The sequence below is a fragment of the Episyrphus balteatus genome, chromosome 1 (assembly GCF_945859705.1).
Source record: "Episyrphus balteatus chromosome 1, idEpiBalt1.1, whole genome shotgun sequence".
Classification (NCBI taxonomy): Eukaryota; Metazoa; Arthropoda; class Insecta; order Diptera; family Syrphidae; genus Episyrphus; species Episyrphus balteatus.
In genome coordinates, this window is record NC_079134.1 from 22,314,197 (window position 1) to 22,336,758 (window position 22,562).

Sequence of the window (22,562 nt, forward strand, 5' to 3'; positions counted from 1 at the left end):
AGAAGATATTCTTGATTACGAGCTACTATCTACTTGCTGGGACATTTTTTTTTTGTTCCTCTAATCGTTGTTGGTGTTTGAATTTTTTCTTTTGTCGAACTATGAGTATCTCTTTAATATTTTCAGGCTTCTCACTTTCTGCAAGTTGTTCAGCGGTACGTCCACTTAATTTTCAGCGTCATCGTCAGGATTTGCAGGAGTTTGTTCATTTTTGTGTTTCTTTTGATCGGCAGCAGTCAAGCTGACTGCTTGTTTCATTCGATTGGATTTTATTTTGGGTTTTGTCGTAACTTGCTTTTTTGGTGTCAGGGAGCTTCTCTGGATCTTTTGTTGGTGGTGATTTCTTGTTTTTGGAAACATCACTTTTCTCAAATTTGTTTTAATTTTTAGGACTTTTGGATATTTTTAAGAATTCTTTGATTTATTTATTTTAACCATCGCTGATTCGTATCAAATAAAAATTAAAACAAAAGGAAAATAATATTAAGAAAACAGAAAACACACTGAAATTGATATCGACTGAACCGAACTCATCGTAAAATTGAAAATGTTTTTGCCATTATGTCAGCTTTAAAATTTTAATATTTTTTTAATACAAAAAATCCTGTCAAACTGCTACGATGACACGGTATTAAATTCTGCCCCGTCAACGCTGGGACAGGGTCATTGCGATGACACTCAATCCTAAAATTCCGTCAACGCGTCCCAATGGCATTGACAGAGAGATTACACGGTCATCGAAAATAGTCAATGCGTTGACCCAAAAATGTGTGTCACCGCGAGTGTCATCGGACCCGTCAACGCAATTACAGCAGTTTCGTTGACGATCACACGACGTGACACTCTTGGGACAGATTGTGACGTCATTTTTACGTCAGAGAGTCAACGCGTTGACCGATTTCGTTGACTGTGTAATCATAGCTTAACTGTTTGAATATTTGTCTCTTGTTATAGTTCGTCAGTAAATATGATTAGATTTTTTGTTTCGTATAGAATTATTATCTCCATTGTTAATGATTTTTTAGTTAGGTTCACACAGATTTGTTAAGTATAAAATTCGATTCCATTAATAAATAGCTAAACAAAAATAAAAATAATTTTTCAGTTATTTTAATAAACGTCTTATTGGATAACGTCAAAGTAGTTTTATCACGAAATTTATGTCAAACTATACAAGTCGTGTAGATGAAAAATAAATGAAGATGAAAACTGACATCTAATAAGACTGGTTAACAAGGGTTCTGTTGCCGGAACAAAAATATACTTTTCTGAAGGTTTTCGGTGTGCTGAACTCGAATCCGAAGTCAAAAAAATTCTAGCAGCTCTCGTTTTTGAGATATTACCGTTAGAAAATGCAAAAAAACGTTTTTTTGAGTTTTTCGGACCTTATTCTATTGTATAATGAAAATTGTTTGAGCATATTTAGTAGCGATTTCTATAAGAACTATTTCCCATCTTTCGATGCCTGTTTAAATCTTTTCAATATCTTTTGTATTGCCCGAGATATCTTAAAATGAAGTAAGTGGATTTGGCTTCATATATCATAAAGTAGATAATGACGTTATAAAATTTATAAAAATACCAAACAACTGAGGATATCTCGTACAGTAAAAAAGATATCGGAAAGATTTAAACAGATTTAAAAAGGTGGAAAATAGTTCTTATAAAAACCATCACTAAATATGCTCAAACAATTTTCCTTATATAAAAGAATTAGGTCCGAAGTGCTGCATTTTCTAACGGTAATATCTCAAAAACGGGAGCTGCTAGAATTTTTTTGACTTCGGATTCGAGTTCAGCACACCAAAAACCTTCAGAAAAGTATATTTTTGTTCCGGCAACAAAAAAAAAGTTTAATTTTGTAAACCAGTGTAATATACAGGGTGTCCCATAAGTAATGGATCAAACGAAATATGCTGATAGGCGCACTTTAGGGCTCTCAGAATTAGGTAACTTGTTCATCCCAAATCCTTTCGGTTTTCGATTTAATGCAGTTTTTGTGAAATTTCGAAAAATCCCGACTTTGCAACAGTATTTTGCGTCCTCCGCTCACAATTGATTTTTGTTTTTTACAATTCTTTCACTAAAACATTGCCTAATAATAAGAAATAATTAATTAATCAAAATATTTTTCATTTCATACGCCATTTTGCTGCAAATTAATTAACAGTTCCATGTTTTATAAAAACTCAATTTCTTTCTTTTATTTCAGAGCAACACCCTGAAAAAAATTTGTATGGTGTGGCACTGGTTTATTATTTTGAAAACTTGTCGTGTTATTGCAGTTTTCAAAAATGTATAATAATTTCCAAAGTTGAAATTAGAACAAAAGATATTACAATTTGAATGCAAAAAAACAGAAGTTTTCAGAGCAAAATAACAAACAAAAATCGAGGCTTTTGTTCAAAAGGAAATAAACAAACAACAGTTGAGAAAATGTGTTTATTTTTCTTTGTTATTTTTCTCTGAAAAACCCTGTTTTGTTGCTTTTAAATTGTAATATCTTCAGTTCTAACTTCAACTTTGGAAACTTTTATACATTTTTGAAAACTGCAATAACATGGCAAGTTTTCAAAATAATGAACTAGTGCCACACCATAAAAATTTTTTTCAGGGTGTTGCTCTGAAATAAAAGAAAGAAATTGAGTTTTTATAAAACATGGAACTGTTAATTAATTTGCAGCAAAATGGCGTATGAAATGAAAAATATTTTGATTAATTAATTATTTCTTATTATTAGGCAATGTTTTAGTGAAAGAATTGTAAAAAACAAAAATCAATTGTGAGCGGAGGAAGCAAAATACTGTTGCAAAGTCGGGATTTTTCGAAATTTCACAAAAACTGCATTAAATCGAAAACCGTAAGGATTTGGGATGAACAAGTTACCTAATTCTGAGAGCCCTAAAGTTGGCCTATCAGCATATTTCGTTTGATCCATTACTTTTGGGACACCCTGTATAATAAAATCTACTATATTTTATAAATGTACAGTCACTGTAAAACCATGTTATTAACTTTTAATCAACTTTTATAACATTAATCGTTTTCATTCTTTAATAAAATGTTATCTAATGAAACCATAATTATTTACTTGAAAATTATTCCAATAGAACAGAAGTAGAATTTGTTCTCCAATTTGATTAATTTGTCTTATTTGCCGTTGTATGCAAAGCAGTAATGAAAATTTATTATTGTATCAAAAACATATCTACTTCGCTATTTTTGTAATAAAATTATTAACAAAGCGACATACTCGTATTACATGAACTGAGTCGTAATATTTGAAAGTAGTATAAGTACGGTGACCATCCGTCCCGGTTTACACGGGATTGTCCCGTACTTCTATAGCTTGTCCCGGGTTTTTATTTAAGAAACCTGGGACGTATAAGTGTCCCGTATTTTGCAATCTGTCCCGTATTTGCACATTCTCTGATTTTTGTATTTAATATTTTAAATACTTTGTATGGAGAACAAGAAAACAGTGCACAGTGGGTCCCCTCCTATACAAAGTGCGGTCAAAAATATAATGACCATTTTTTTTTTTAATGAAACACCTGTATTATCATTTTATATGATTTATTTTTGCAAAAAAATGCATCAAGTCAGTTTTTTAAAATTTTGGTTATTTTCAAGAAAAATAAAAAAAGGTAAAAAACATGTTTTTTTTTGAAAATATAAAAAAAAAATGGTTAATGCCGGAAATGGACCTGCCTGTCAGTCGAGCACTTTACCCTTACCCTCTAGTTCAGTCTTTTATAAAAATAATAGTGCCAAAAAGGAAGTTTTTTAGTTTTACGTTGTAATTTTTTTTTCTCCGTGTATCGTCATTTAAACTCGTATTACTCGAAAAGGGGAAAAAACGGCGCTATTATTTCGAAAGGTAGGACGGTATTCTTCATTTGAGAACTTAAATTGTAGAGGGCACTTGAAGGCAAACCAACTAGATCTCTAATTTAATGAAAATTGAGCTACATAAAAATGGTTAAAATTGCTTCGCTAACGAGCCCCATTACAATTAGCCTTAATGTTATTTAACAATATAATTTATGTTTTTAGAAAGTATTAACCTTCTCGTTTAATATCCATAACAATTTAATACTGTTCACAATTTTTAACACCCGCTATCACTATCGCAAGTTCACACCTTATAACTGCAGCGATTAAAAAACTGTACCTTTTTTTTATACCGACTTTGAATGGCTATTAAGAAATGAAAAAAAGGGTAACCGTCAAATTTTTTTTGGTTTTGGTTCGATGGGAAATTGTAGAACGTTGTTTAATCATTGGATTTTAAAAAATTGACATTTACTTTTTTATTTTTGACCTATGGCGGGACCCACTGTGCAGTGGTTGGGAAAAAAAGTTTCCTTAATTTTTCAGATAAAAGCAATAGTCTTAAAATCTTTCGTCAATTACCCAGTTTCAGCTTATTTTTGTTAGGTTGTAAAGCTACACCAGAAAAGGTTTTTTTTTTAAATAATGAACAATACGAATAAAGAAACCATCTTCTTTTAAGAGCTTTCAAGAATTTATTAAAATTTAAGGCTTCAAAATTTCAAAATCATATAAAATAAAAGCTAAAAAACAGCTCTTGCGATTTTGTTTTAAAAAAAATATTTTTTAACAGCAGAACCGTTTTTTGATTTCTGACTATTTTGTTACTGACTTAAATGATTTCAAAGAAACGTTATCCTTGATATCAAAACTAGAGAGAATTAAGAAAATTCATTTAAAAAAAATTAATTTTTTTATTGAAAAATCAAATTTTTTTATTTGGCGCTAACATTTTTTTTTAAGAACATCATAACAACTTCTTTTTTTAAACCTTTATGTACCATGTACAATGCTCATGGGTAAATATTTAAAAAAAACTTTTAATTTAGTAACCAGCTCCAATGATTTTATTTTTTTTTTAATGAGAAATAATTAAATGGCGTAGGTATTTCATTTGAATGTCAAATTTATGTTTTTATGATTTTAAAAACTATTTCTACCATTACATTGCATTAGAACAACAGAAACACATATAACACATAACTACGTGGCACAGAGGAATATTTCTACCATTTTTGACCATTTCTTATAAAATAAGAATATAATTATTTTATTACCTTAACCATGCGATCCAATCGAGCATTTTGTTTTCTTTAGTTTTGAGTTTTTTACGTTGTTGATTTTTTTGATATTTTTTCTTCTTATAAATTATATTATAATTATATAAAGATTTTATAAAACTAATTTTTTGTACCGGGTTTAGCTGTCAGAAATATGGTCACCGTAGGTATAAGCCACATTTCGCCAAATTTTACGAATTTTCAAGTATTCAAATATGTCCAAATATTAAAATTGGGTAACTTACACATGTATTATCTGAATACTTTGTTTAGAAAAGCGTTGCTGTTTGGTTTTTTGGTTATACTTTTTAAGTTAACTTAATGTTTTTTTATATAATAATGGCTCAATTATTAAAAAAGCTTTAAAAAAAATCAAAAAATACCTATTTAAGAACAACGGAAACACTAACAAAAATAAAAGATAGTTTTTTTAAACTAAAGACTGATTTTGAAAAAAACAAAAATCGAAAAAAACTCAGAATAGTTTTTTTTAATTTTTTTGTTTTAATTTTTTTTTATTATTTGACTTTACCTACCTATTGTACTTTTTGAATTTTTGAACAAGAATAAAATTCTCTATTTAAAAACTGAAAACGTCATGTTTCAATAGTTGCCAATTTTTTATGTATACCACACGCAACACATAAATTTTTATTTTGAAAATATACAATGCGAACAAAATATACTTATTTGATTGTTATATTAATTACTCTTGTTGTTGATTTAATTTTGAAAACTCCAATTAATTAACCGACTAATTATGGTATTCATCATGCATTTTCTTTTCAATCAATTGTCGAACCAATATTCAAAATCGATTTTTAGACTGCTATGTGCTTCTTAAAAATTTATCATTTCTGTATATTTACCATAATCAAATTCATCAAAATATTTAATTGAAATGACGAAATTACCCGGTCTTCTACTATAAAACTGCCATATGATTTATGAATAAAACACCCTCACGCCCCAAAACATTCAAAAAAAACATAAAGCCTCTCTGAGCCAAGGCCAAACAGCAGCGAGCGTGCCAATGAAATTCAATTCAATAGATATTTTTTTTTTTCCAATATGCACCTGATCAGCTATGAAAAAAAATAGAAAAAGAAAAGAAAAATAACAAAATAATTCAAATTCCATAGAGCACATACACGTGTTATTCCACACATGGTGGCACCATCTTATCGCAGATTGTGTGAGTCGTGCTATCTGTAAACTAAATCATATCAATATTACATCATAACGATCTGTAACTTATTTCAAAAAGAAACAATTCCATAACTCAAAAGTCACTATATGCTTTCTCACGTAGCAAAATACTGTTTCTATCCGCATTATATCATCCACTTCAAACTTGAACTTTACAGTTTTCCATGATTAAATATGGCAGTGATTTCACGGTAATGGAAAAATATAAATCAAGGAAAACCAGTTGTCATTTTCACAAACAAAAAACACAGACTTAAATCAGAGTTAAGGCCATTTCTGGACAAACAATTTTCTACGCCTTGACAATATAACAAGGCCTCACAAAAAAAAAAAAACACAATTGGAATGTGTCTCCCACCTTATAAATATAAAATATCTATTACGTCTTTATTGGGTGTTATCCCGCCAGGAATAGTCTCATTCATGCTAATAAGTAGGCATCTCACGATTGGTCCTTCAATCGGAAAAGGTGGGAAATTGAGGAATACTAATTTTCTCTCATCTCAATATAGAAACCTAACCTATACTCACCTTCTTTGAGTTAAACTGCGACACAACAAACACATTTCTCTCTCGTTGTCATTTGAATCTAGAACGGAAATCTATTCGATTCCTAGGAATCTTCTTCGTATCCGTATTCGTGTATTGATACTTGGGGGTATTGATAGTCGATGCGGAAGTTGCGGACACCGAAGCCCCGGAAACTGATGATGATGGTGCAAAAGATGATGATGATCTAATATAAAGGTTATAGGAGTTCGTTTTGTATGTATAAACTGTCTATTTCCATTTTGGGGGTGTATATAAATAAAATAATGATTTCTAATTTTTTTTTAAGATTCATCTTTCTTTGGCAAATTTCCTCGTTTATTTATTTGCTTTTCATTGAATGAATCTTTGTGGAATCTCGTTAGACAGTGGGGACTAATGTTACATTGTCGTGAACAATTGAAAATAATTATATGGTTTGGCTCCGAATACTATATGTGACCAACTTCGAAAGCAATTAGATTTACTTTACACTTCTTTAAGTTAAAGTTTAAAATTAAGTACTAATTTTTTTTTTTTAAACTCAATGCTATTATTAGTTTTAAGTCCAAAACAAAATTCGGTTGAGAAAATGTTTTGTCGTTTTCTAAAAATTAAAAACAAAACTAAACCAAACCCTTTTTGTTCTAAAAAATAAACCTATATTTTTACTTGCTCTAAAGGTCAAGTATTTGTTTCGTGTCAAAAAAAATCGAGGTTTTAATTAAAACCAAAATTACGATGATGAAGAAGATCAAAAATATAAAAATGCGTTTTAATTAAGAAATGAACTTAAATGAAGCGAAACAAATAAAGTAATAAATAAACAATTAAAAAGTTCATCATAAAAACAAATAAAATATATCAAAAAAGTGGTTTTTTATGGAGATGCCGCGAACATTCGGCCACTATTCGGTATTCGGCCTATTCGGCCTATTTTTCTGGTATTCGGTATTCGGCCGAATAGTTTAACTATTCGGCCGAATACCGAATACCAAATGGAGAAGAAAAAAGACATAAATTATTATACCAAAATGTGTGTTTTATTAAAAAATTTTAATTTTAGCACTTAAAATCTACTAAAGGCAAGTTGTGGTGTTGTGAAAACTATTTGTTCCGCATTTGTTGGTAGTAAACGATTACGTTTATCTTCGTAGACTATTCCTGCTTCGAAAAATAGTCTTTTACTGTAAACACTTGTCCCAGGAGAAGAAAGGTAGACTTTAGGAAATGAGGAGGTGATTTCTGAAACCAGCTATCTGACCTGAAGGAAGTTTTGAGTAAAATGCCAAAAACCTTTACTTCGTAATACAGAAGATGTAGAGCAAAATAATCTTCTACAAATTTATTCTTTACAAAATTTTAATAAAATTAAAGTTTTCAAAATAAATATATCTCAAGTCTTTATATTGAAAATTCCTTATTAAAAAGTCGGTATATCTGCTTTTGGAAGTACGAGTATAATTGCGTTATGTCTTCTTTTGGAAGTAAAACTATTAAAAAATTCTTCTTTTGCAGGTAAAATCACGATTTTTTTTTAAATTTTTTGTAAATAAACCTTTATCAATATCAGTATTTTAGTTTATAACAAGAAACAAAAATACATTTTTATAAATGAAATTGAATTAAAATGCGTTTCTGGATCGCACGTACTTGCTCTTGTAATTTGGAGTGTCTATTTTGGTTATTTGAATAGCTCTATATTTAATTTTTTTAAATGATAAGAAATAACAGTCTAAATTTTGAAAAAAATTGGTACGAAATAAGCTAAAAAATAAGTCAATTTTCGCAAAAAAACCACAAGCATTATCCAAATTTTTGAGAAAAACTAACAACACAGACTCTTAATATTATTTACTAAAACCCTTAAGTACACAAAATTTTAATTAAAATCGTTAGACCGTTTAGGTCCTAGCACGCTGTACAGATGAACGAACGGAACTAATTGATGACAAAAACTACTTTTGTAACTCCTCCATCATCGTAATGAGGCATTTTATCATACGTCAAATTGATATTTTTTTTACTGAAGAGGCCTTATTGGAAAGAAAATTTTTGCGTAGGCCATTTTGGAAAAAATATTTGGTGTTCAATAGGCTGTTTTGGAAATAAAGTCGTTTTTTGACATTGAATAACTATCTCTGTGTGGTGTTAAGAAAATTATTTTTGATTGAATCAGACGCGCGTTGAAAAGACCTAAAAAATGACATGCATATCTCATTTTCCAATTTTTTTCCGATAGCTGGAAATCAGCTCCTCAAATGTTGTCAAAATATGAAATTTTGTAGTATGTGTTGACCACCACTTGTATGGGTCCGCCGTTCGATCTTGGCGAATAGTCCTCATATATAATTCGATTTTAGATGTCTACCTTTGCAGTACTAGGTAGTGTGTTCAGACATTTATCTTAAAAGTAGTTCAGTTATTCATCGTTACAATACGATGTTGTTGGGAATTTTTTAAGCTACATCTATTCTTGAAACAAATTATAAAATTTTTGAAATTACCAACGTTTTTTTCTGAGTGTCCTTGGCCGAATATTCGGCGGCCGAATATTCGGTATTCGGCTAATCTCTAGTTTTTTAAGTGTAAAATTTTCAAAAAAAAAAAGTTTTTTAAACAAAAATTTAAATATTTTTTTTACCTTAGATTTGTTTTCTCAAAATTTAACCGAAACCTTAATTTCCAACATTTATTGAAGATATATTTTAACCCCTTGTAGCCCCATGTGACATTTCTGTAACAAACCGAAAAAGATCGCCCAAAAGCTGTAAAAAACATATTTGTATTCTTTTAAAGCTTCTTATATGTACAATCTTTAAGAATTGCTTTATCGAAATAATGCGCCATATTTCTAATAAATAGCACCAATAGTTTTTAATTGGCAGTTAATGTTGAAAGTTCGGCTTTTTTGGAAAACAAGCAAATTTATATAAAAACTACGAAATTCAGAAAAAATATTTTTCGTGCATAAACTAACAGGGTTTTATTTTTGGATTTTAGGAATGCGCTTAAAAATAAATATTAGATAGCTTTTTGTTTGAATTTTTGCATTTATATACAAAAATAATTTATTTAAACTTTTTTTTTTTTACTGCGCAAATTTCGAAATATGTAACTAAGCAAATAATGAATTTATTGAATTTTTAAAAAATACGTGTTTTATTATAGCTAAAGCCCTTTCGATTGACATTATTAATTTTAAAATTTACGATGTTGGGTTACAAGGGGTTAAGATGCATTTTTTTGTTTGATCCTAGCATATTTGTTGTTATCAAAATATTGTATTAAGTTGATTAAAGCAAAATTCGCGAGGTAATGAGTATTTTTATACTTCACGAATGTTTTGTAACAGGATTTTTAGTTTTCAAAACATTAGAGCATTTTTCTTATAAATCACATTTATAGAGTCGGTGCCCCTCATAACTTTTAAACGCACACTATTTATATGTAAATAATTTACGAGCTAACGCTGGAAAGCCTTTTAAAATTTTTTTAATAATTAGTTTTTTACAAAAACAATTTTTTTTTTTTTTTTTTTTTGCTAAAAATTGAATTTTTCCCTTAAAAAAACGGCACCACAATACATAATATTCTTCGTATATTATTATGTACTTTAATGTATAACCATTAATTTTAATAAATAGATTTTTACTTTATTTTTCTTTAGTATGAATTTAACTTACCTTAAACTTAAAATTTCATGCAAAAGAAATGAGGAGGAAGAACAAATATCTTTTAATGCGGTCAAATTTATTAAAAACCGACATAACTGGGCCTGCAATTTTAATTAAAGAAAAATATATTTTTTTTTTTGAAAATGGCTTTGCTTTGGTAAACTTATATACAAATATTATGTATACATAAATAAAATATACATTAAAAAAAAATTATATTCAGTAAAACCTTTTTAATTTTTTTCAGATTTTCTGCCCTTGACTAATCCAATTCCAATGAAAAATTGAATATTAAAAATCTCAAAACCGGATCATTTTTTTTTAAATAAAAAAAAGTAAGTTCTATTCTACCAAATACACTCCTGCTCAAATTTAACGCACATCCTATTTATTTTAAAGTAAAGTCCTGCTATCACTTTATGCCACAGCATCATGGTTATTTTCTCAAATGAGACAATAGTGATCTCAAATTAAAGGTATGGAATAATATGTTTGTCGGGAAGATTTGGGGAGAGATTTGCTGAAGTCTGTCTGTTAACCCGCGAGCCTTTTAAAGAAGAGTCATAAAATTTCATGGAGTTAAATCTGCTTTACAACACCTACGGAGTTAGCGAGCCTTTCTAGACCTAAGTTAAGTACCCAAAAATACTTGACTGATGCCCTCGAACAGCATCTGGTTCCAATCACCCCTAGATTTGGTCCACAGTTTAGTCTGATGCACGATAATGCATGCTAGAGTAGTTTGAGAATATCTTCAAGATTTTAATATTCCAGCTTCGGATTAACCACACAGAAATCTGGATTTGAATTCAATAGAACATGTATAGGAAATATTGAAAAGATGCATTCGCGACCGAAATCCACCTCCAAGCAGTCTTGATCAACTGAAAACTTCAGTGAAAGAAGTGTTAAAACAAAACCTTCAAAAGTTAATTAGTGGAATGGACAAACGACTCCAGGTTGTCATATGCGCTAAAGGAGACTATACCAAGTATTGCATACAATTATGGGAAAGAACCGTCACCCGCTTCCATTTTTTTTAAATTTTTCTTCTTAAAAATAAAAATTATTTTATAATCAGTTTTCAGACCTTGAATTGTTAAATTTGGTTTATCTTTTTTTTGGTTGATAATACTGTTGCAGTTTAGCATTTTTTCGACTTGCTAAACAATAACAAAACACAAAAAAATGCACCAAAGAATTTTAAACCCTTTTAAAATAAGATGCAGGGGTATAACTTCAGACGAAAAATGTGTGCGTTAATTTTGAGCAGGAGTTTATTTAAAAAAAAAAATTTAAGAATTTTAAATCCGAAACACAACACTCAAAAACGAACCATTTGAATTTCATAATGGGTCATATTTTTTTTTTTACTATGTAGGATATTAGATCATTTCAGCATACGCGAACCCGTTTTCTATCCTCAAAATCTATACACAAAATTAAAAAATATAACCGCAAAAAAAATTACATCGATTCATATTCATATATTTTAGTTATAAAAATGTATATTATAAGAAATATTTTGAAAATTCTCAATAAATTTCAAACAAAATGTCATTATTCATGCTTCGAAAAAATCATTTTTTCAAGCACTGATTAAAAGTAGTTATTATTAAATTACACAGGTCTACAAGGTTTTTGGTGCCGAGACTATGATATACACTGCCGCTCATCTGAATAGGTTCACATTTTAGTTCATCTTACTTTTAGCATGTCTTGGTATTTAATGCAATGGCACATCTTTTTTATATATGTAACGAGAGAACATCTTTATGCGCTTAGTTTAGGAGAAAAAAAAAATGTCCTAGGGCCTACCGTTCTTCTCACACGGTAGCTAGACCAAATCTAGTCATAAAATCAAGCATTTTTTTTTTGGCTCATCTGAATAGGTTCAAAAGCAAAAATGTTAATAAGTTATGAGTTGCATGGGTCAGTTGGACTCAAAATTGTGCTTCAAGTTTCTTTGCGTGGTTTGTAAAGTGGTAATTTTTGCGAAGAATTGTTCTCCTCAAATGTTTACCACTTCTGACAACCCGTTTTTCCGTCGTTAAACTGCATTTTATACCGGTTTTTAGCTTAATTTTTAGCGCGAAGTCATGCTGTTCTGATCATTGCACATTCATCGGCCCATGTTGTGACTGAGTTACATCGACTTTTAATGTTGTTTCTATACCCTTGGATATTGCGCAAATAACTGCTTTTGGAAAAAAAAACGTTAATACAAAATTTTAAATGGCTTTTTTCAAACTTTTTGACCAATTTTTTTTTAAATAAATTCATATTTTACCATGAAAAAGTTTGAAAAAAAGCCATTTAAAATTTTGTATTAACGTTTTTTTTTCAAAAATTTTGAGTTGAGGGCCATTAATTGTTTTCAAAATATTTTTTTTATGTTTGAAGTCAATTTGTTAGATGTTGCATTTATTGCTTAAGCGATGGAAGATTGTCCTTTGTTTTCCTTTAATTACCTAGACAATCTTTTGGCATTAGTAAATGTATGAAATTTAAGCAAAATTTTTGAAAATTTTTTTTTCGTTCACAAAAATCTTAATTTAAATTTAATCGCGTTTTTGGGTTCGTCTGTCGGGTGTTTGGGCGCGGTTAAAACGTCTGTCATGGGTGTTTTTACAATCAGGGAGTCAAAGAAAACAGGACGGGACTAATTTTAAATGGTTACCCCCTTGCTTTTTTATTTCGCGAAAAAGATCACGATTTAGGACTCGTCTGTTGGGCGTTTGGGCGCAGCTAAAACGTCTGTCATGGGTATTTTTGTAATCAGAGAGTCAAGACCAACAGAATGAGACTAATTTCAAGGGGTTACCCCAAGCCCTTCTGATCGCGTAAAAGATCGCGTTTTTGGGTTCGTCTGTCGGGTTTCGGCGCGGATAAAACGTCTGTCATGGGTATTTTTGCTATCAGGGAGTCAAGGGCTATAGGATCCAATTGTTTTTAGGTGGTTACCCTAATCCCTAAAAACGTGTAAAAATGCGCGTTTTTGGGCTCGTCTGTCGGGTGTTTGGGCGCGGTTAAAACGTCTGTCATGGGTATTTTTGTAATCAGGGCGACGAGGGCGTCACGATGCAATTATTTCCAGGTGGTTACCTCAATCCCTAAAAACGCGTAAAAAAACGCGTTTTCAGGCTCGTCTGTCGGGTGTTTGGGCGCGGTTAAAACGTCTGTCATGGGTGTTTTTGTAATCAGTGCGACGAGGGCGTCAGGATCCAATTATTTCTAGGTGGTTACCCTCACTAAATCAATTTTCAGAAAAAATGTACTTTTGATGCAATTTTTCTCAGAAAAGGCGCAGAAACATTCTGGCAGACGTTCGTTTTCGTCATCACCATGACTGGGACTTATTCTAATATTAATATGAATCGGTTACCTCTCACGCAAAAAATCTGCTCCCGGCTCTTAGACTATTAGAAGATGTAAAAAAAACTACATTTGAGGTTATACTTTTATGTGAAGACATTTTTTTTAAATATAAATTATAACGGTTTCTATAAGAACTATATTCCTTCTTTTAAGATCTTTTTAAATCTTTTCGATATCTTTTTTATTGTTCGAGATATCGTCAGTTTTTTGGGTTATTGTAATGTATCAAAGAGATATCACGTTTTCATCTCCTTCTTAAAAAAAACACACTTACTTCATTTTAAAATATCTCCGGCAGTAAAAAAGATATTGCAAAGATTTAAACAGGTCTTAAAAGAAAAAAATAGTTCTTATAGAATCCGTTATGAATTATATTTAAAAAAAATTCTTTAAATTAAGGCATAACATCAAAAGTGGTAAAAAAAAGTTTTTTTTTGCATTTTCTAACGGTAATATTTCCAAAACGGGAGCTGATAGGATATCTTTGACTTCAGATTCGAGTTCAACACACCCAAAACCTTCAGAAAAGTATATTTTGGTTCATGTGGGGAAGAACTTGTTAACTCCAAAAAAGTCAAAAAACGATTTTTTCGAACTTTTTAACGGTAATATTTCAAAAACGGGAGCTGATAGGATATTTCTGACTTCAGATTCGAGTTCAGCACATCAAAAACTTATAGAAAAGTTTATCATAGTCTCGGCACCAAAAAAAAAATTAAATTTTGTAGACCAGTGTTATTAAACCAAAAATTATATAAATATCATAATAAATATTATTATGTATATAAATATTTCAGTACAAGTATTTACCTTTATTTTCCAATAATTTTCATTACCAAATGTTTTTATTTAAAAAAGATATTAGGTAATTTAAGAAAAAATATTATTTTTCAAAAAATTGTTCACAAAACAGTCTCTTTATTATGGTGACATTACTTTTACAGTCAACTTCCCCTAAGTCGAACTTTCACGGGACAAGAAAATTGGTTCGAGTTAGAGGGAAATTCAACTAAGTGGGAATTCGACTGTATTTTGGAATTGTGAATACAATATTTACATATATTTCTCGGAAAATTCTAAATCAATATTCTTTATAAAATATTGAGACCAAAAAAATTTATAGCGACATGAAAAAGTAACGTCACAAAAAAGAGGTGTATCTGCAGACTGTTAATATTCTTCTTTGTCTAGTTAGATCAAGTTTTGAGGCTCTATAACCCCAGTGTACCTACCTTTAGTGTCTATATCATCAAATAAAATCAAAAATAGGTAACGCAATATGTATCTTTACGATAGAATGAGAAAGAGGAAGATGCCTTTATAATCACATTTCAGGTATTTATTTTGTTTGTTTATGATTTCGCGATTAAAATTGATTGGAACAAATAATTGGATACTTGACAACGAAGCACTTCAACTATCTTTGAAAATTTATTTTTATACATAATAAGAGGCTTTTCTTTGAATTTCGTGAAAAGAAGGTTTTTCAGTAGAGGGAAGATGTTTCAAGGTTTTTTTTTTATATGAAAAAGATAAAAGAGTTAGTCCTTGGATGATGTATAACGAAGGAATCATATCGTGAATTTGATTTTAAAAATAAATGAAAAGCTGACATTATGACGCAAATAGAGACGCACAATATTCTTTCCGGATGTCCTTTAGGTCTATAGGCTTAACCGCTAGAGGAAGTTTCTTGAAATTGTGGTTGTAGGAATTTTTTAGAGGTTTTCTTGATTTTTGTGGGTTAGTTAGGAATAGTTTGAATTTCTTAGATTCAAAGGTCCTGGAGGTTATAGGATATAAAAAGATTCATTGCAATTCTAATTTGATGAATAGACCACAACCATTTCTATACTTCTATCTCATTGCAGTCATTTTAAAAATGAAGAAAAAAGGTTAAAGAATAATATATTGGGACTTAGAATCCTTTACAAGAAAAAAGAATCCCTTATCTGATGTGTGCACTCAAAATATGTACTTTTGAAACTTGCACAAAAAAGGGAATAATAATAAGTACACATTCTTTCGTTTTGCCAGAAAACATATTCAATGTAGTAGGTACTTGTAGTACACATTATTGCAGATAAATTTTCATCTTCTTTTTTACTCAAGTGGACAAAAAATGTTATAAAAGAGAGTAACTGAGTCGAAATGAAAGAAGAATGGTCTATTCAAATGCTGCATAACAAATTTTGAAGTCCTCCGAACTCATTTCCATTTTATATATTTTTTGTTGTTGTCTACTCTGAGGCGAAATAGTTAAGTAAAAAAAAAATTATAAAACAACAAAACAAAAAAAAATGTGAAATAAGAGAGAATCAGGAAGAATTGTATGCATTGCGGCGAAGTGTATTTTCTATTCTATTCCAATAATATACAAGACGATACAATACATAGTAGATTCACATACCCAGCAGTGTACACTCAGACAAATAAATTAGGTTCTAAAATAATAAAAAAAATATTTTGGCACGTGAAGGCTTGAATATTGAAACATTGTGAAAATAGCTAAATTCCTGAATGTTCAATGCACTGTGTGTAGTTGAGCCAAACAAAAAGCATATTTTTGTTACTAGTTTTTATCAAGCATTTCTCAAATGTCATTCAATGTAAAAAAGAACAAACGCTGAAGAAATTTGAACCATCAAAAAGATATTTGAAATACAAATTCGTCAACTTTTTATTCAATCTAAGTAATGTAAATGATCGTTTCGAAAAAAGGTTATATAATATAACATTTTCTTTAAATAATATTAAGGTAGGTACCTACAACTAAAAAAAATAACAAAAAAATATATTGTAACAACTTTGATAATGTTTAGATAAATAACACTGGCCAAAACATACAAATTTTCCAGACCGTTGTTTATCATTTCTTACTAAATTTAGGGTGCTAATTCCGAAAACAACATTAGTTTTTTTCTAGCAGCTCTAATTTTCAAGTTATTCATACATGAAAAGACATAGAAATTCATACAAATTTTTTTTTGTTAAATTTTTTTTTATGTAAAAATTTTTTTTTTGTTACTGAACCGAAATACAATACATTCAAAATCAATTTTTCCAGCAAAACTTTAAAAACACTTGTAATAAAAAAATCTAAAAAAATATTGTATGAAATAAATCACCCCCAAAATGTGAAAAATGGAAATATCTAAAAAACTAGAGCTCCTAGAAAGCAACCAGCGTGATTTTTAAGCTTAAATGAGCCCAAATGCAATAGGTTCGACAAAAAATTTTCTAGAAAATCTTGACAAACATTTAAAATAAGCATAACTTTTAGATAAAATATGAACTTCCAAAATCTACTGTTTTTGGTCTTTTTGAACCATATTTTTCTTAACACATATTTTTAATAAATGGTAATTAACTGGTTTTATTGTATGCATTTGTTATTTAAAATTACTTCTTTATCATTAATTCAAACCATAAGACCACTGAATACAAGAAATTTTTTAAAAACTTATAAAATATTAAACATATTAAAAGAAATAGTAATCTATTTTCATTTGAAAACATTTTATTATTTCAGAATTTTGGATAAACGATATCAAATTATATTGTTTTTTTTTTTTTTTTAATAGAGGTGTAAATTGGTTAAGATAAAAATATACAAAACTCCTTATTACCACTTGTAAAATGTGTTAAACAAAAATGGTTCAAAAAGATTTTGAAAGTTCATATTTTATCCAAATTTAGCCGTATTCAATTTTTGACAATACACGACAATTTTAATGAAAAATAAAGTTTCTTCTTTTCTCCGTTACATGTTCAATATCTATAAATACTCAAAGGATAAAAATGAATAATTTAGTAGAAAAATTAAAAATGTCGTTTTTTCTCATTTTTGAATAGATTTTCTTAAGTTTTTTGCAATACATATTTGAATTTTAAATTATTTTAAAAAGATCGATAGGAAATTTAATTATCTACAAAAAATTACTTAATACAAATTTTCAAATTCGGCTTCCTTTGCAAGTTATAGACAAAAACTCAAAAAGTAACAGAAAAAGTCGAAAATATTGATCGTTACAAAAATTGTCATATTGTCATATGAATTATTTATAGATTTTGAAGAAAACTATCTTTTTATCTTTGCCAGAAAATGTACTATACATGAAAAATTTAAAACTATGAGGATTCGAAAGATATTGATTTTTTCTCTAAGTAATAAAGTTTTTTTTTTGCAAAAATTTCTTTTAAAATATCGATTTTTTAAAAATGTTTTAATACATTGCACTTAAACATCTAAAGTTACCCAGAAAAGTTATTCTAGTGTTTCTTACTTATTTATTCAGCTTTCTGGTTCTTTTGTTCAAATTAGTCATTTATTACTCAAGATATAACCCAAATACTAAGTACCTATGCCTAGAAAAACAAAAACAAAAAACTTTGAAAAAATAGCTTAAAAGTGTAAAAATCATAACGGGATAATTTTTTTTGAAAATATCATAGGATTTTACTTCAAAAACAGTTTTGAAAAAAAAAAATTAAAAAATGGGTTTTTTAGAAAAAAATAAAATGTGTTTTTCACCTTTTTTGTAATAGATCAGCTTAAAATGGACTAATTTCATTTTTAATGAACGGTTTTGGAAAGGTCTAAATATCACCCTACAAACGCAAAAAAAACATTCATTCAATTATGTTAAAAGTCGCAAGAAATATGCAAAAAAGTAATTTAAGATCATAGTTTTTTTTACTCTCAAAAATTGAGTGACTTATGGAAATAATTCATACTACTCACTTGCTAATTTTTTTGGGGAATTATTTATATACAAAAGTTCATATTTTGAGCTAAGGAACCAGTAAAAAATGACAATTTTTTGTATATTCTTTTCACATGGAATTACTCAAGTAGATTACCACTCGGTCGCGATTCGCTTATTAACATTCGTGTACGTATTTGTTATGAGACAAGAAAACTTTACTTGCATTTTTTCCACAGTGATAATATATTTTACCTTGACTAAGAATTTGGGGGCCCATTTGCCAAGTTGCAAATTTTATTAAAAAGCAGAATAATTAAAAAAAAAATTTTTGGATTTACAATGAATCTTACACTTATTACTAAAAAAAAATTAAAGTAAGCCTTAAAATAATTTTTCTTTATTAAAAAACGATGTTTGTTGAATTCTAACCGGTTTACCAGATTTTCTTTTTTTTTTTCATATTTAAACTTTTTGTAATAAATATTAAAAAAATCTGGATTTAAGTGTAAATTTTCTTGGTTCCTAAGAGCCGTTTGCTGAATCGAAACTTAAGCATTTAAGTTTAACATAAATCCTTATGTGACAGTTTACGTAGAGGAAAAAGTATAGAGAATAAGAGTTTATGTTCAACATAAACTATTTAAGTTTTGATTGGAAGAGCCCTCAAAAGTTCGCCTAGAAAGTGTTGTATTAATCATTTGATGGCTGCGTTAATTACACTGGTCGGCAATAAACTAAAAAAAGTCGGGAGCAAGAACTTTATAAGGTGATTTTGATTGACTTTAGTGTGCTGAATTCAAAACTGTTTACATATTTTTTCTATCACGTCTAGTTTTTGAGCTATACTCATCACTATTTTCGCTATAAAGCTTCAAAAACTAATTTTTAATCGAGTTTTTTTTTATGTTTATTCAAAAATATATATTTTCCGTAATATGTTGCTCTTTATAAGTCCAAATCAGAAGACGCAAGATGGAATTTGATTCAAAAAACCATTCATTACTTTGAAAAAAAATAATCAAGATTTTGAGATATCTATCATAAATTTCTTTTTTCAATATCTTTGAGAAAAAAAATAATTTTGAAAAAATATAAATATCTTTAGGACTTGTTGATATAGCGTTTTGAGATTGCATAAGTAGTTTTACAAAAAAAAAATTAACGGTGATGTAATTCGATGTCAAATGTACCCAAAAACACGCGTTTTTGACCTATTAATATTCAATTATTTCAATTTTGACTTCAGATTCGAACTCAGCACACAAAATTCCTCTCGAAAAGTAGGGTTTGGTTCTTGCTCTATATCCGTTGCCGACCAGTGTTATTAAACGCTCGTGCGGTCAAGCTTCAGGAAAAAATGGCGTAAAAAAACGCTATGTTCACCGGACTAGTAACAAAATCTCGTACTTCATTAAGGGCATTGGCTTCCAGGTTTTCAACCATGATGTAAAACTTTGTGAAATGAGCTTTAAGTTAGAGAACCCATAGCCCAGGACATCGCTAGATCTAGAGGATTGTATCGTCTTTAAATGATGTAAAATTTTCTTCACGTGTACAAATTGCAACTGACACTGGCTAAAAAGAAACTGAATCCCTAACGACAAATGTTGACGACGAGACGACGACGTTATATATCTTTTTCCCCATCTCATTAAAATTAATTTGTTGCTTCGGAAACTTTTTAATTGCAAGTGCATGCGATGCGGTTTGTCTTTTATCCTCCGCTCCGTTTGCGCCATCTAAATCCTTATGTATTGTTCCTCTGTTTGTTTGTTGCTTTATATTTCCTGACCGATATTCGGAACTTGCAATGTTTGCACTCTTGCAAGTCGTCGTCTCTATGATAATAATGCGCTAAGTTGTTGTGTGTTGCTTTTGTGTATGTTTTTTATTTGAAAATACATTACCAAGTAGTAACGAGAAAACTTTTATGTCTCACACCCTTTTAGTATTTTTTTTTTTATTATTTTGATTATATGCTGATGAGATATATTCTGACACAACTTATATAGGGTAGATTTATATGGTTGTTTGTTTTGTAAAAGTTTAATGATCCTTGTTGGGTTATATAGTATATATTTTGGCCAGTCATCACCACAGCCTAGACATGTTGGGTTGATACCCGACCAAAAAAAAAAGAGTTCTACGAACTAAAGACAGTTATATAAATATAATTCGAAAGGAAATGTGGTTGATGCATGTATATTTGTATAATTTCTAGACAAGTTCTGTCTGAATTTTGAAAGTTTTCATCAACATAAAAAACATAATAAATAGGAGTTTGTGGTTTGATATTTTAATTATGGCAGTTTTTTGATAGACATTATGAGGTCTTTTGTTTTCATGAATTGTGGTGATTTTGGAGTTATTTTATGATAAGAACTCATTATGGCATTTATGGACTCACATTGGGCGCCTGTTATTTGCTTCACATTTTGTTCATCTTCAGATCTTAGTTATTAAGTTAAGAAATCACAATATTTTTTTTTTTTTTTTCAAAAAGATAAAACTAATTGATACAAAATTTTCAAATGTGGAAATGGGAGCAATATGGTTTGACCGTCAAAGAAGGTTTTTTAGGCTTAACTCAATCAGAACGTAATATGGTGTTAAGCCCGCGGCTTTTCCACTTTCTTATACTGAAATTGAAGCTTAGTTAGTATAGGAGACTAACCTGCCCTAACTTCCAATACTATATAATATTATAATAACAGGTTTGCAATCGTTAAAATTTGACTTTAATTTCGACAGTGCAACATTACATTTATGAATGGCATTCTGATGTCATTATGTAACGATTTCTTTTAAGATTACTTCATTAAAATTAATAAAAAAATTTAACCTCTGTGTTTTAAAACTTCACATGTGTGGATCAGAATCAAAACCCATTGTATCCACTTTTCAAAAAAAATGACTTAGGTATGAGGTTTTGTTTCTATTATTTAAATACATACGTTGCGCAAAAGTTTGAGTCTCTAATTAAATTTTTTGGCATTCAGACCACAAAGTTAGAGGTTAATTTCAAATCCCATTTTATCCACTTGAGTTTTTGTTTCAAAACCCATTATATCCAAACAATTTTATTCGCATCAAAATCCATTATATTAATTCAAAATATTATTTCTAAAATTAATTTGAAATTCAAAAACCATTTTATCCATTGGATGAGATTAGATGGGAATATCCGAAAATTTATACGGATTTTTGAAAAAAAAATTTTCGGCATTTAGGATTGAATATATTTGTTCAAGAAAGTAGGCGTAGTTAGAAAAAAGGAAATAAAGTTTTCTCGTTTTTAATTGAGTTTTTTTTTTAATGCCATATTTTCATATTTTGGTCTGAAATTCAGAGGTGATTTTCAAAATCCATTCTATCCATATTTGTTTTGGGTATAACTCTAAAACTAAAACCCTCAGATCACGATTTCTGGACTTAAACTGTAGGAAATCTTAATTGAATCAATCCTGCATTTAAAAAAGTACTAAAAAATGTTTCGTTTACGAGATACAAGTTTTCCTCGATTAACTCGAAATAAAAAAAAAGGGGATAAGATGGCTTTTGATTCTGATCCACACACATATTCACTTAGGTAACCAAAGATCTTTGTTTGATCTTTTACACTGGCCAACAATTTTCAACTTTCAACTAAAAATTTCCAGAAAGATTTATATTGAATTGTATGGATATGGACTCAATAGCTCAAAAAATCTAGCAGCTCTAGTTTTTGTAATATTTAATTTTGAATATTTGAGGTAATGTTGATACTACTTTTTAAGTTTTCCATATTTTGAGCGTTCATTAAAATTTTCCGGAAAAAATTATATTAAACTTACAGTATTTGGGGTCAGGAAGCCTAAAAATTTCGTACTTATTTTTAAGTTATGCTTATATTCACTGTTTTTTTTTTTTAACATTTTCCCGAAAAATCTTTGTCGAACCTAATGTAT

The 22,562-nt window shown here is 29.2% G+C and overlaps 1 protein-coding gene across 3 annotated transcripts in view; it reads left to right on the forward strand.

The window, feature by feature from the left end:
* Positions 1-22,562, forward strand: part of LOC129914428 (tRNA-dihydrouridine(16/17) synthase [NAD(P)(+)]-like) — a 134,922-nt gene that overhangs the window by 70,168 nt on the left and 42,192 nt on the right. For all 3 annotated transcript variants that reach the window (XM_055993710.1, XM_055993695.1, XM_055993703.1), the window contains one exon: positions 10,776-10,863. The gene's annotated coding sequence lies outside the window, so the exon portion shown is untranslated. The remainder of the gene's footprint in view (positions 1-10,775; positions 10,864-22,562) is intronic.